The following is a 12,865-nucleotide window of genomic DNA, read 5'->3' on the forward strand; positions in this document are numbered from 1 at the left end:
GTCTTCCATCTGCTGGTTCACTCACCAAATAGCTGCAATGGCCAGAGCTGAGCTGATCTGAAGCTAGAAGCCAGGAGCTTCTTCTGGGTCTCCCACATCAGTGCACAAGCCCAAGGACTTTGAGCTATCTTCTGCTGCTTTCCCAGGCCATACCAGAGAGCTATACAGGAAGTGGAGCAACCAGGACTCGAACCGGCGCCTATACAGATGCCAGCACTGCAGGCAGAGGCTTTACCGGCTACACCATACCATCAATCTTTCAAACATATTTTATTAAGAAAAATCCTATCTTTCATGTTTATTTTGAGTAAATAAGCGATACAAAAATAAATTATGCATCTAAGACCTTGCATTTTGCTGCAGCAGGCATCCCATATGAGCACTGGTTTGAGTCCTGGCTGTTCCACTTCCAATCAAGCTCCTTGAGAATGTGCCTAAGAAAGCAGCAGAACATGGTCCAAGTACTTGGCCCCCCTGGTACCCGCGTGGGAGATCCAGATAGAGCTCCAGGCTCCTGGCTTTGACATGGCCCAGCCCTGGCTGTTGCAGCCATATGTGAGGTAAAACAGCAGATGGATGATCCTTCTGTTTCTTTGTAACTCTGCTTTTCAAATAAATTAAATAACTCCTTTAAAAAGGAAGAATCTGTGCCTAAGAAGAGAAAATTTAGTTTATTTAAAAAAAAAAGAAAATTGAGGCCCTGAAACTGTGATTGAATGAAATAAGGCAAAATCAGATTTTTGCAAAGTAAACAACCACAATCATTGTTTCAGAAAATGGTAGGGGGAAGACAGGAATCTTTCCAAGCAGTAAGCATTAATGATAACTGCAATAGCTTTATTCATAATTTACTGTGTATTTCATTTGCTTCTCTTTATTACAATGGATATGTATAAAATAGAATTTTCATTATTAAGTGTAACCAAAAAACTAATAAGTTTATTATATTATAAACTTGTATTTATTCTCTAAATCTTTAAACATGGTTCTTTGTTGCTGTTGTTTTCAACCAGTACATAATAACCCTTCATATAATCTGGTATATTACAAAAACAGCTCTAATACATTGTGAGACATTTAGATATAGGACAGAAAGTGGGAAATTAAAAACCATGTGCTCTGGAATCTGGCAGCCATGTCTTACTTCTTCCGCCTACTAGCTGTGTGAACTTTGGCAAATTTATTAATTTATATAAGAACTATTATCCTTTGGAGGAACACAAAGGTACTATAATTAATAGCATTGCTATAGACTCTCAGGATCAAAAGAACATGAGGATAGCTACTCCAATTTTTTATAATAATCTATCCACACTCAAGCATAAAGTTCACTGATTGGCACTGTCAAGTATCTTTCAAATTGGAAGAGGTATAAAGAGGAGAGAATATGCAAGTAAACAAGCAATGAGTGTCAGATACGTTATTATCCAGCTTTCATAGAAATTATATGAAGTAGATTTAATTATCTTCTGAGGCTCAGGGATGTGAGATGACCTGACAAAAATCATAAAAAAAAAAAAAAGAGAGAAACTGGATACACAAATGGGCAATGGCCAGACCATAACTAAAAATCAAACTCTGACCCACAACCTGAAACACCTGTCCAGGAAAGGAATCCCACCATCTACAGTTAAATAGACAGGGAAGCCAACCTGCTGAAGTAAGCCACATTGCTACCTCCAATAACAATCGAAGGAACTAAACCATACTCTATATAACAATCACCCCAAAAATAGCCAAGACTGAAGTTGTCCAGTTTTTGCTACCAGTTCCAACTTAGGAAAAATCAGAAAAAGCTAAGTTTCCCCCCTCCCCCAATCAATCATATAGGATGCCTGGCTTCTAATTAGAATATGTAAAACTTACTTGTGACCTTACCTGTAGGCATAGCTATAATATTCCATTTCTCCCATTTTATTTTTTTTAACTTTTATTTAATGAATATAAATTTCCAGAGTACAGCTTATGGATTACAATGGCTTCCCCCCCATAACGTCCCTCCCACCCGCAACCCTCCCCTTCCCTACTCCCTCTCCCCTTCCATTCACATCAAGATTCATTTTCGATCTCTTTATATACAGAAGATCAGTTTAGCATACATTAAGTAAAGATTTAACAGTTTGCTCCCACACAGAAACATAAAGTGAAAAATACTGTTTGAGTACTAGTTATAACATTAAATCACAATGTACAGCACACTAAGGACAGAGATCCTACACGAGGAGTAAGTGCACAGTGACTCATGTTGTTGACTTTACCAATTGACACTCTTGTTTATGGCATCAGTAATCACCCTAGGCTCTTGTCATGAGCTGCCAAGGCTATGGAAGCCCCCTGAGTTCACTGACTCTGATCATATTTAGACAAGGGCATGGTCAAAGTGGAAGTTCTCTCCTCCCTTCAGAGAAAGGTACCTCCTTCTTTGATGACCCGTTCTTTCCACTGGGATCTCACTCATGGAGATCTTTCATTTAGGGTTTTTTTTTTTTTTTTTTTTTTTTTCGCAGAGTGTCTTGGCTTTCCATTCCTGAAATACTCTCATGGGCTTTTGAGCCGGATCCGCATTTCTTCCATTTTAAAGATTTCCCATTCTCTATTTGCCTTGAGTCTCTGCACTCTGTTTCTGACTCACTTGCTATAATAATTTTGAGTAAACAGCTTTGCATTTCTTTTTGTGGTCTTCATTTATTTGCACAAAGGCAGGTAAAAATAGGATTTAAGAAATTGAGTGAAAGTACACATATAAAAATATGCATTTTGGCCAGCGCCGCAGCTCAATAGGCTAATCCTCTGCCTATGGCTCCAGCACCCTGGGTTCTAGTCACGGTCGGGGTGCCAGAGTCTGTCCTGGTTGCTCCTCTTCCAGTCCAGCTCTCTGCTGTGGCCCAGGAGTGCAGTGGAGGATGAACCAAGTCCTTGGGCTCTGTGCCCACATGGGAGACCTGGAGAAGCACCTGGCTCCTTGCTTCAGATCAGCGCGGTGTGCCGGCCACAGCACACTGGCCGCAGCCGCCATTGCAGGGTGAACCAATGGAAAAGGAAGACCTTCCTCTCTCTCTCTCTCTCTCTCTCTCTCACTGTCCACTCTGCATGTCAAAAAAATATGCATTTTGATGTGGTTTGCAATAGATAGATACCTTTCAATAAGAGGCAGATAAACTAAATCACGGTGTATTCACATTATAAAGAACATAACAACAAAAAATGAACAAACTATACCATACATAAAAATATGTATAAATATGACAAAAATCATGTTTAATAAAATAAGAAACACAAAAGAATGAATACAGTCATAATCAACTTTACAAAGTTTGATAACTGCTACAACAACAACAACAACAAAAACTAAATGATATGTAAAGGTAAAATTAGCCCATTAGTCACATAGGGATTAACCTTCAGCAAGCAAATATTTGTGATCACTAGAAGGCAGCATACAAGCACTTATCTCATGCCAGCATCTGGTGTTTATCAAAATGGTTGAATGTTGCATGGGTCTTTCTTAAGTTTCATTCAAGACTCTTTCCATAACACACTTCTTTCCTAGGTTAAATAGCACAATTATTTCTTGAACTTAAGGTTTAACTACAAAAGACATGGGATATTTCCAACATCTATGACATGAGTTCTTGCTTTATACTGAAAAAAAAAAATTCTCTCCGAGAAAATTTAGATTTGCCCCTAAATTTCTTCCTCCAGCCAAGAGTTTATATCTCCTAAAACTACATCAGACTTTGGTGCCCCTCAAGTCTTGGAAAAGGATTGCTTAGCACTCTTGCCCTAGAACACACCTCAACAACTCTGAGAATTCTATCCCAGAAATGCAGCCAGGATGGAGTAAGGAGTCACTTCTCAGACTGTCCAAGCTTTTCTTCCAAGTGATGTGGTTCCAGACATGCTACCTCAAAATATGGCAACTTGGAACTTAGGAAGACAACTGAAACAGGAAGATCTTGCTTACCTTCTCCTGCCCTTCTCCAAAACAGGCAATGGAATAATTGACTTTCTTCTAATGTCACATGACCTTCGTTATATAGGAACCCTTCTATACCCAGAGGAAAGGAACGCCCTTTCTCTGACAATGTGAACACAAGGAAGAATTCGAGCACACAGACCTTATCGAAATCCTCCCCTGCCCAACTTTTTGCCTTTAGGTTACACTCCCTTTGTCCAATCATATTTCAGCATGGCTTTCTACTCCTTGTCAAACTTAAGCCTACAAATGCACATATTTACCAATTTTGAGGCATCCTCATTTTTTAAGGCCCCCATGTCACACAAAATTTATTTGAGAGAAGTTCATGTGCTTTTCTCATATTTGTCTGCTTCTGTGACTGGAGCCTTGGTCATGAACCTAGCAGTAAATGGAGAAAATTCCTTTTCCCTCTTACTATCTGGCTTGCTTTTTAATCCACCTATTAGAACTAAAAAATAATAAACCTGGAATTATAACACAGAGTCTAGCTTCAGTCATGGTGAATTTTTTTTCTCTCATCCATGGTTCTCTCCTCCCAACTCTGTTGCCTGAACACTAGAGATATTTGCTCTTGAACGCTTAAAATCAGAATGGGCTGGGTTAAATAGACTTGCCTTCTCCTTATTCGGGCTGCCTTTCCAAGGCTGTCTGCCAAAACTCCAGGCAGCTGTGTAAAATCAAGTGTTTGGAAATGAGTAGACATATAAATTAGGTGTGTGGTGCTATTGTTTGAATGAAAATTTATAGGTTTCTCTTTTGAGTTTCACATTCTTCAGTAGTGTGAATAATAGCATGCTGTGTCTAAGGTTATAATTTTATTGAAGAACACAAGTACACTCATCTAACACTGAAAAACATTATTATGCTTTTGCATTGTACAAATCTCCTCTGTTATTTAGGAAACTATTACACTTAGTAATATTCCCTGATTCTTCTGATTTACTGAAGTGTGCCATTTTCCTGATGTATGGAACAGTTTGTCACTTTCTGTTGACACAACACTAATTCTTTGCAGTCTTTCAAGTCTCAATTCTACTCTGCTTAGCACAAAACTGAATGCAAAGTTAAATAAAGTATAAAACATACATTTCACTTTGTAACACCAGTCCACATCCAGTGATGTTAGACTGTTCAAGAGGGATTCAGAGTTCTTGTTTCAGCTTCAACAATATTAAGAGCTTGGAAATCAACACACCTATTTTTACAATGAGAAAGCATTGAGCAAATTGAAAATCAATGTCTTTTCTTGGACCCATCAGAGAAGTGCAATTACAGGGTAAAGTGTCACCGTGGAGGGAGAAATTCAGAGGGACAAAGCCAAGATCTGCTTACTTGGAACTAAAGTTATTAGAGCCATAAACTGACAAGAACATTTAAATGGGGATTTTGATGGATTGATGGAGGCTATGTATAGACAAGAATGAAAATGAGAAAATCTTGAAGAATGCTTCTAGTAGTATCCTTGGCTTTTCTGTGTTTTTCTCACCAGCTTCTTACACTGAAGAATCTCTCATTGCACTGGCAGAGGGACGGACAGTCTCAGTGTGAAACACACAAGCATCCTTCCTAACAATGGCCTGCTCTCCGTGGACAAAATAATTTAAGATAGGCTTATTCCATTTGCAGGAAGGACATTTCTCCAAATCCAGAGCCATCTACCTTTCCTCTGTCAATTGAAGGTTGGGGGTTATTTAATGGAAGAAATTCTTACGAAGCCACCCATGTGGGTGCTGGTTCCTGTCCCAGCTGCTCCACTTGCAAAACAGCTCCCTGCTATTGGCCTGGGAAAAGCAGCGGAAGACGGCTCAAGTGTTTGGGCTCCTGCCTTCCATGTGGGAGAGCTGGATCTGGATGAAACTCCTGGATCCTGTCTTCAGCCTGACTCAGCCCTGGCAGGTGCAGCCACCTGGGAAATGAACCGGTGGGTGAAAGATCTCTCTGTCTGTAACTCTGACTTTCAAATAAATATTTTTTAAAAAAATAATACACAATGCTTCCCATCTTCCACACTTTCTACCACATTAATAGCCATCTGTATAATAACCTCAGAATGCAGCTGAAAGTGCTGGAAGACAGACTTTCTCCTAAGGAAATTACTTAGGAAAGCCCAAAGTCTAGAAAGGGGACAAAAACAATGACACTACAACCATTGAAAGCCACCAGTACCCACAAAAATAGTCAGATTAAAAGAACCCAACTCCTAGACAGATTAGCATGAATCTTTACACGAAAGTCCTACTTACCGCAATTCCTACTGCCTGTCATGTTATATTCAACTTTAAACAAAAGTTAGAAGACCTGCTGAAAGACAAAAAAACAAAAATACAAAAGCTAAAGAGATAAAGCAAGTATCGGAATCAGACTTAGTTTTGACAAAGGTGTTGGAATTTTCAGGCAGGGAACATAAAGTAACAAGTATTAATGATGTGTTAGGGCTAAAATGAAAACAGCAAACAACACACAATAATAGATGCATGGTAATGTAAGAAGATATTTGGAAAATCTAAGAATTAAATGCAAATACTGGAAATGTAAAATGCAAAAACAGAAATAAGAAATACATGGTGTTTATTGGAAGGCTGCATGTGACTGAGGAAAGAAAGAGTAAATTTGAAAATAGACCAATGGGTCCGGTGCCATGGCTCACTAGGCTAATCCTCCACCTAGCGGCGCTGGCACACCGGGTTCTAGTCCCAGTGGGGGCGTTGGATTCTTTCCCAGTTGTCCCTCTTCCAGGCCAGCTCTCTGCTGTGGCCTGGGAAGGCAGTGGAGGATGGCCCAAGTGCTTGGGCCAAGCACCCTATGGGAGACCAGGAGAAGAACCTGGCTCCTGTCTTCAGATCAGCGTGGTGCGCCGGCCGCAGCGCACCAGCCATGGCAGCCATTGGAGGGTGAACCAACGGTAAAAGGAAAACCTTTCTCTCTGTCTCTCTCTCTCGCTATCCACTCTGCCTGTCAAAAAAAAAAAAAAAAAAAAAAAAAAAAAAAAAAAAAAAAAGACCAATGGAAACTTCTCTGATTGATAGACTAAAAATAATAACACAACAATGATAACAACCCCAGAACACCCAAGAACTATAGGCTCATTTCAAAAGCTATAACATAGGCATTGTTGTAACATAAGAAATGAAAAATGAACATTAAAAATACAAAAAGTCATTTTGTATGGATAGTGTGAGTAGTGTAACCTGGAAAGTGTATCAAGATCTACTTTGTGGACACAGAGATAGCCATGTAGATACTGCCATACTGAAACAGAAACAAAATTTAGCAGATTAGAAATGTGATAAAGAAACTTGACAAAATTTTCCCCATTGCAATCCATTCCAGCTGCTGAGTGGCTTATAGGGACTTCCTATCATAAGAGCCAGAACCCATAATCATTTATAAAGGTCACCCCATCCACATTCGAGGCACAGGCTTACAGCTCTCTGTCACCACTCTATGATTTGTATCATTCTCCTCTGTTCCCATTGGCATTTCCCATTAACATTTTCCAAAGGCACATCTGGGATTAGAAATCAATGACGATATAGCAGCAAACACTTTTTCTGCTCTTATCTTAAGCACTTTTGATCTTCTATGGGTGATAATACAATCTTAAATCATACGGTACAGACGAAAGCAAGCTTGAGTCTTCACAATATATTGCATCCTACATAAATTTTTCCTGTATCCAAATCCTCAGCCTAGCTTTCAAGGCCTACCAGGCCAAATATTTTTAACTTCATCTTTTAACTTAAATATAATTTTAACACAGTTGCTGAGAGCAAATTTTAGGGAGACATGATTGACAATATAGTAATCAAGAAAACAGAAGTAATTCATCTGAGAGTGATGAGGTTCTGAATCAACATGGTAATTGTGTCCTGTAGAGGAAGAACAGATTAAAGAGAATGACAACACAGGTCCAATATGAAGGTTGGGGATACACAGAAAAAGAAAGTTATAAATTTGCGCCTGTACCCTGGGTTCTAGTCCTGATTGGGGTGCCGGTTCTGTCCCGGTCACTACTCTTCCTGTCCAGCTCTCTGCTGTGGCCCAAGAGTACAGTGGAGGATAGCCCAAGTCCTTGGGCCCTGCACCCACATGGGAGACCAGGAGAAGCACCTGGCTCCTGGCTTCGGATCAGCATGGTGCGCAGGCCACAGCGCACCGGCCGCAGCAGCCACTGTGGGGGGTGAACCAAGGGAAAAAGGAAGACCTTCCTCTCTGTCTCTCTCTCTCTCACTGTCCACTCTGCCTGTCAAAAAAAAAAAAAAAAAAGGAAGAAAGTTATAAATTTGAAGACAATGCAAACTGAATATATTCCCTACTGTGGGCACTGAATATATTCCCTAATAAGGACACATTATGGTTTCTATTTTAGGAGGCAAAACTAAAAAAAAAAAAAAAATGAGTAGAATAATAAGCAATAAACTTAATGGGAATAAAATCTTTATTTTATGCATATTTTTAATTATTATTTATTTGATAAGGTACATACACAGAGATAGAGTCTGAGACACAGAAAGACAGAGTTCCCACCCACTGGCTAGCTCCCCAAATATGCACAATGGCCAAAGCTGAACCAGGGCACATGTGAGGAGTCCAGATATCAGTTCTTACATAGGTATCAATCTCTTACAGAGGTGGTAGAACTCTAACATCTTGAGGCATCACTACTGCCTCCCAAGGTCTCTATTAGCATGAAGCTGTAGTGATGAGCCAGCACCAAATATTCAATCCACGCACTTCAAAATAGGACATGGGCATCTTAACCCTTAGACCAAGCACCTACCCCCAAATCTATATTTTAAAGAGTGAGAGGAAAGAATGAGCAAGGTGAGGGAAGTGGGTTATGTAAAATTGTAGGTGCTTGACACATTCAAACATGATCACACAGAGTAGAAGGATCCAATGACGAGTCTTAGATAATATAATAGGGAAATATGAAATATGAGTGGGAAGGAGAGAGGTCAGAGGTAGAGACAAAAAGCCTTTGCAGGATTTCAGTGATGGAAGGATGAGAACTAGAATCAGGCAGGGACAACAGGGAAGCTAGAGAAGGCTCTGCACTGACCAACTGCATATAACATACAGCTCTACACCTCAGTTTCTGACCTATAATACAGGAAAAGTAATCCTATTTTCACATGGCTATCAAAAAGCACAAAGTTGTAATATGATCTAAAGATTATGAGCGTGCAATCTGAAATCAAACTTTGTTCATTCATTCCTCAGCTCTTCCACCTACCAGTTGAATATTCTTGGGCTTCAGTTTACCCACTATAGAATAAAATTTGCAGCAATACCTACTTCATAGTCCTTTAGGGGGGCTTAAAGAACACCTTTTCATAAATAATTCTGTTCAATTTATTGAAATGCTATGAAAGAATTTGCTATAACTGCATATATGGAGCTCCTTGCTCAGTACTCAACTTACATGTACTGAGCAAATAAGTAAATATATAACACAGCTTATATTTAAAAAAAGATAGTAATTGGGGAGAGTATAATACTTAAGTAAAAACTAAAGACCAGCAGTGCAATGCTATTGAAGACTTAACTTCTCCCCCTACATCTTCCTTGACCTGCAGTTGCCCAATCTCTGCTGGAAGAATTCCAACAGCAAAGAGCTCAGAAAGGGCACTTTAAGGGCTGTATCAGGACGCCAGCAGAAAACATGACTTCTGGGTCAAATTCTCTCTGGTTTCTATCTCTTAACCATCAGTCATTTTCCAGCAACTTTTAGTAAGATTCACAATACCAAAGCAAAGAGTTAAAGGGGCCTACCTACTCCACCACATGTGACCACTGTAGTATTTTCTTTAGTAGATAGTTCTTTTGGATCTAGTTTTTCTATTTTCTTGTGTAGATGCCATGGACAGTGATTTTGATCCTTTACCTCCCACCAGAAGCTTATGAAAAGTATAGATTCCCATGTCTTGTCTATGTAAACAACGTCTCACTGTCCTGCTTTGATATACTTTATGTAAAAAGGCCACAACTTGAAATAATACTTATTGAATATACACAAAATATCAGACACTGTGTTAAAGAAATGCAAAAAGTGGATAAAATATCAGTATTTCTTTCCAGGAGCTCAAATCCAGTTAGAAAGACAATAATTTAAAGCAGAACATGAAACAATTTTTATTAGTAATAGGTTCTAGAATTTGCATTCTGATACTCTAGGTCTTCTCTTTGTCTATTACAACAATGGCCATGCAAATCCTGAACTAGGAAAGGACTTCCTTAGAATTTCAATATTGGAAACTGAATTTTAAATATGAATATTATTTTTAATATGGAGCGTTAGAAATTGAACACAAAAGTAATAGAAAATGTACAGTGTAAGAACATTAGACAAATTATGGATTTTGTTTGATGGAAAATTTCAAACTAAATGTAAAAATTTTGTTTGATTCCTGAACATTTTATTTTAATTATGTTAGCCATATAAGTTAACTCAAGAAAAAAAAATGAATACCAGACAAATGGAGACACGTTCTAAATGTGTAAAGGTTGAGGAATGCAAGAGCAAAAGAGGCAAGAGTTAATGATGGAACATCTTAGAAAAGATATCTTATATGCATTTGGAAAATTGATATTAAAGTACATGTCAGGACCAGACATGGGTATTGTGAAGGCACTTCTTGAGCAGTGATGTGGTTAAAATATGAAAGGTATATTAGATCGCTCAAGGGGGAATTGTTTAGAGGGAAAGTTGTGAGTCCAAGGCAAAGTTATAGAAAATAATCAAAACAGGAGTCACTGTGCACTTACTCTTCATGTAGGATCTCTGTCCTTAATGTGCTGTACAGTGTGATTTAATGCTATAACTAGTACTCAAACAGTATTTTTCACTTTGTGTTTCTATGTGGGTGCAAACTGTTGAAATCTTTACTTAATATATGCTAAACTGATCTTCTGTATATAAAGAGAATTGAAAATGAATCTTGATGTGAATGGAAGGGGGGAGGGAGAGGGAAAGGGGAGGGTTGCGGGTGGGAGGGATGTTATGGGGGGGAGCCATTGTAATCCATAAGCTGTACTTTGGAAATTTATATTCATTAAATAAAAGTTAAAAAAAAATAAAAAAAGAAAAGAATCATGGCTTTTTGAGAAGAGAAACCTACAAAGTAGTTCTAAGAAAATCAACCCATAAAGTAAAATCATACTAAGAGAGAATAGTCTCAGAGAACATAAAGGATAAGGGTATCAGATACACAAAAAACAGTAAGTAAGTTCTAATCATCTGGTGGATCAAAGAAATTATAAATTGAGAAGTGGCTGAATAAGATCCCTAATGAAATGTAGAAGTAGTTTGAAAAAAGCATAGATTCAGAAACCAGAATTTCACATGCTAACTTGAGGGCTGAGGCTTGCCTTTCTTACTAGAAAGTGCTGCTGTCTATCTCTTGGGTAGGACAAGTGTGAGGATGATCAGTGTCCTTGACTTGCTGCCAGCATGTGATGACTCCTCTTTGGCTCAAGGGATAAGCTTAGACTTTTATAGAGCTTGATGCTACTCTGAGCTCTGCCTACCAAATTTCATGGTCCTTTTATTTTTAAAGAGTCCTGACTATTGTGCCAAGATTTAATGAGTATTTTTTCTCTAGAAGTTTCCAAGAGTACACAGATTTTCTACCATCAACTGGCAGTATTTTCTAGACCTGGGATACTTCTTAGTCTATGTTGTACTCAACCATAGCCCTGTGATGATCTCTATTAGACCCAATGACATCAAGTGTCAACAAAATTAAATAAGGCACAATCTCTGTTGTGGAAAAGATCCACAACAAATATCAGATGAGGTGTACAGATACATTTTAAGTATTCAGAAAACACAGAAAGAGGAACCTAACTGCCTAAAGATTTGTATATGGAAATGACATATTTCTGAGATTCTCAAAGTTCTAGGCCTCTTCTCCTTCTTCCTTCCCCTTTCTTATCCACATCATGCTTAAATCATTTGTGGGTAGCAAGTGTTTTTCCTGTACAGGAAGAAAGACACAGCTTTTGGATTATGTTCCCAATTCTCTTGACTCACCAGTTAAAACCCCATCTGACTTGTGTGCTATAGGTATTTATTGCTCAACAAACCAGGTGTGATAGCTCTGGGAGATCCAAATCCCATAGCTACGTTGAAAGCTAGAATTTTCATTTAACAAACAATGTACTCCATAATTTTGGATTTTTTGTTACTTGATTGAACTGTTACCTGAAAAATATAAGTTTTTAAAAGTATATATTTACTTTAAATTTATTTCTAGAAGAAAACCAGGTTAATTGAAACCTTTGGAAAAATTTTCAATTCTCCATTTTCTTGAATTTCTCATTACATGGTATTTCTTAGAATCTTCCAATATTTTCAAAAAACTGTACCTTTAAAATGATTTCATCTGGGCCTCCTCTGTGGTTCTGGAATCAGTCTTCCTCATTCTTGTGGACAGCCAGCCTTCTAGTTTCACAACACAGGGTGGCATGTGACTACACTTATGACCAGTCCACAGCACTGGGATTTCTTTGTGAAATGGCTTGTTAGTTCTTTTGCATGTTATCTTTTCTGGCATTCAGAACAGAGCTTCATCAGAACAATCTTGCTATCTGTAGAATGTTGCACAATTTTCAGATTGCCTTTACTTGCATTTCCTCATTCAAATCCTACAATCTTGTAAAGAAGTCAGAATTGGTATTGTCGTTGAGTCCCCAGGCAAGCCACCCAGGTGGCTGAATTATATTCATTCCCTCATAGCACTGTCACTTGAGTCATTTGTTAACATTCCCAGAAGGCTGTCTCAAAAAGGTGAAAGACACTCAATCTATGAAATAAAGATTTTCGGAGGAATTATTATGCTTCCATGTTCAACTTAAGTTGCTGTTCTTCAATTTGGTTGTGTG

At 38.4% G+C, this 12,865-nt stretch overlaps 1 long non-coding RNA gene across 1 annotated transcript; it reads right to left on the bottom strand.

The window, feature by feature from the left end:
- Positions 1-2,049: 2,049 nt before the first annotated feature.
- On the bottom strand, positions 2,050-12,435 carry LOC127482916 (uncharacterized). Its single transcript, XR_007908836.2, has 3 exons — positions 12,350-12,435; positions 6,223-6,277; positions 2,050-5,885 (listed from the first exon to the last, which is right to left on the bottom strand). It is a non-coding gene; the product is annotated as an uncharacterized lncRNA (long non-coding RNA).
- Positions 12,436-12,865: the final 430 nt, after the last annotated feature.

Source organism: Oryctolagus cuniculus, chromosome 4 (assembly GCF_964237555.1).
Source record: "Oryctolagus cuniculus chromosome 4, mOryCun1.1, whole genome shotgun sequence".
Taxonomy (NCBI): Eukaryota; Metazoa; Chordata; class Mammalia; order Lagomorpha; family Leporidae; genus Oryctolagus; species Oryctolagus cuniculus.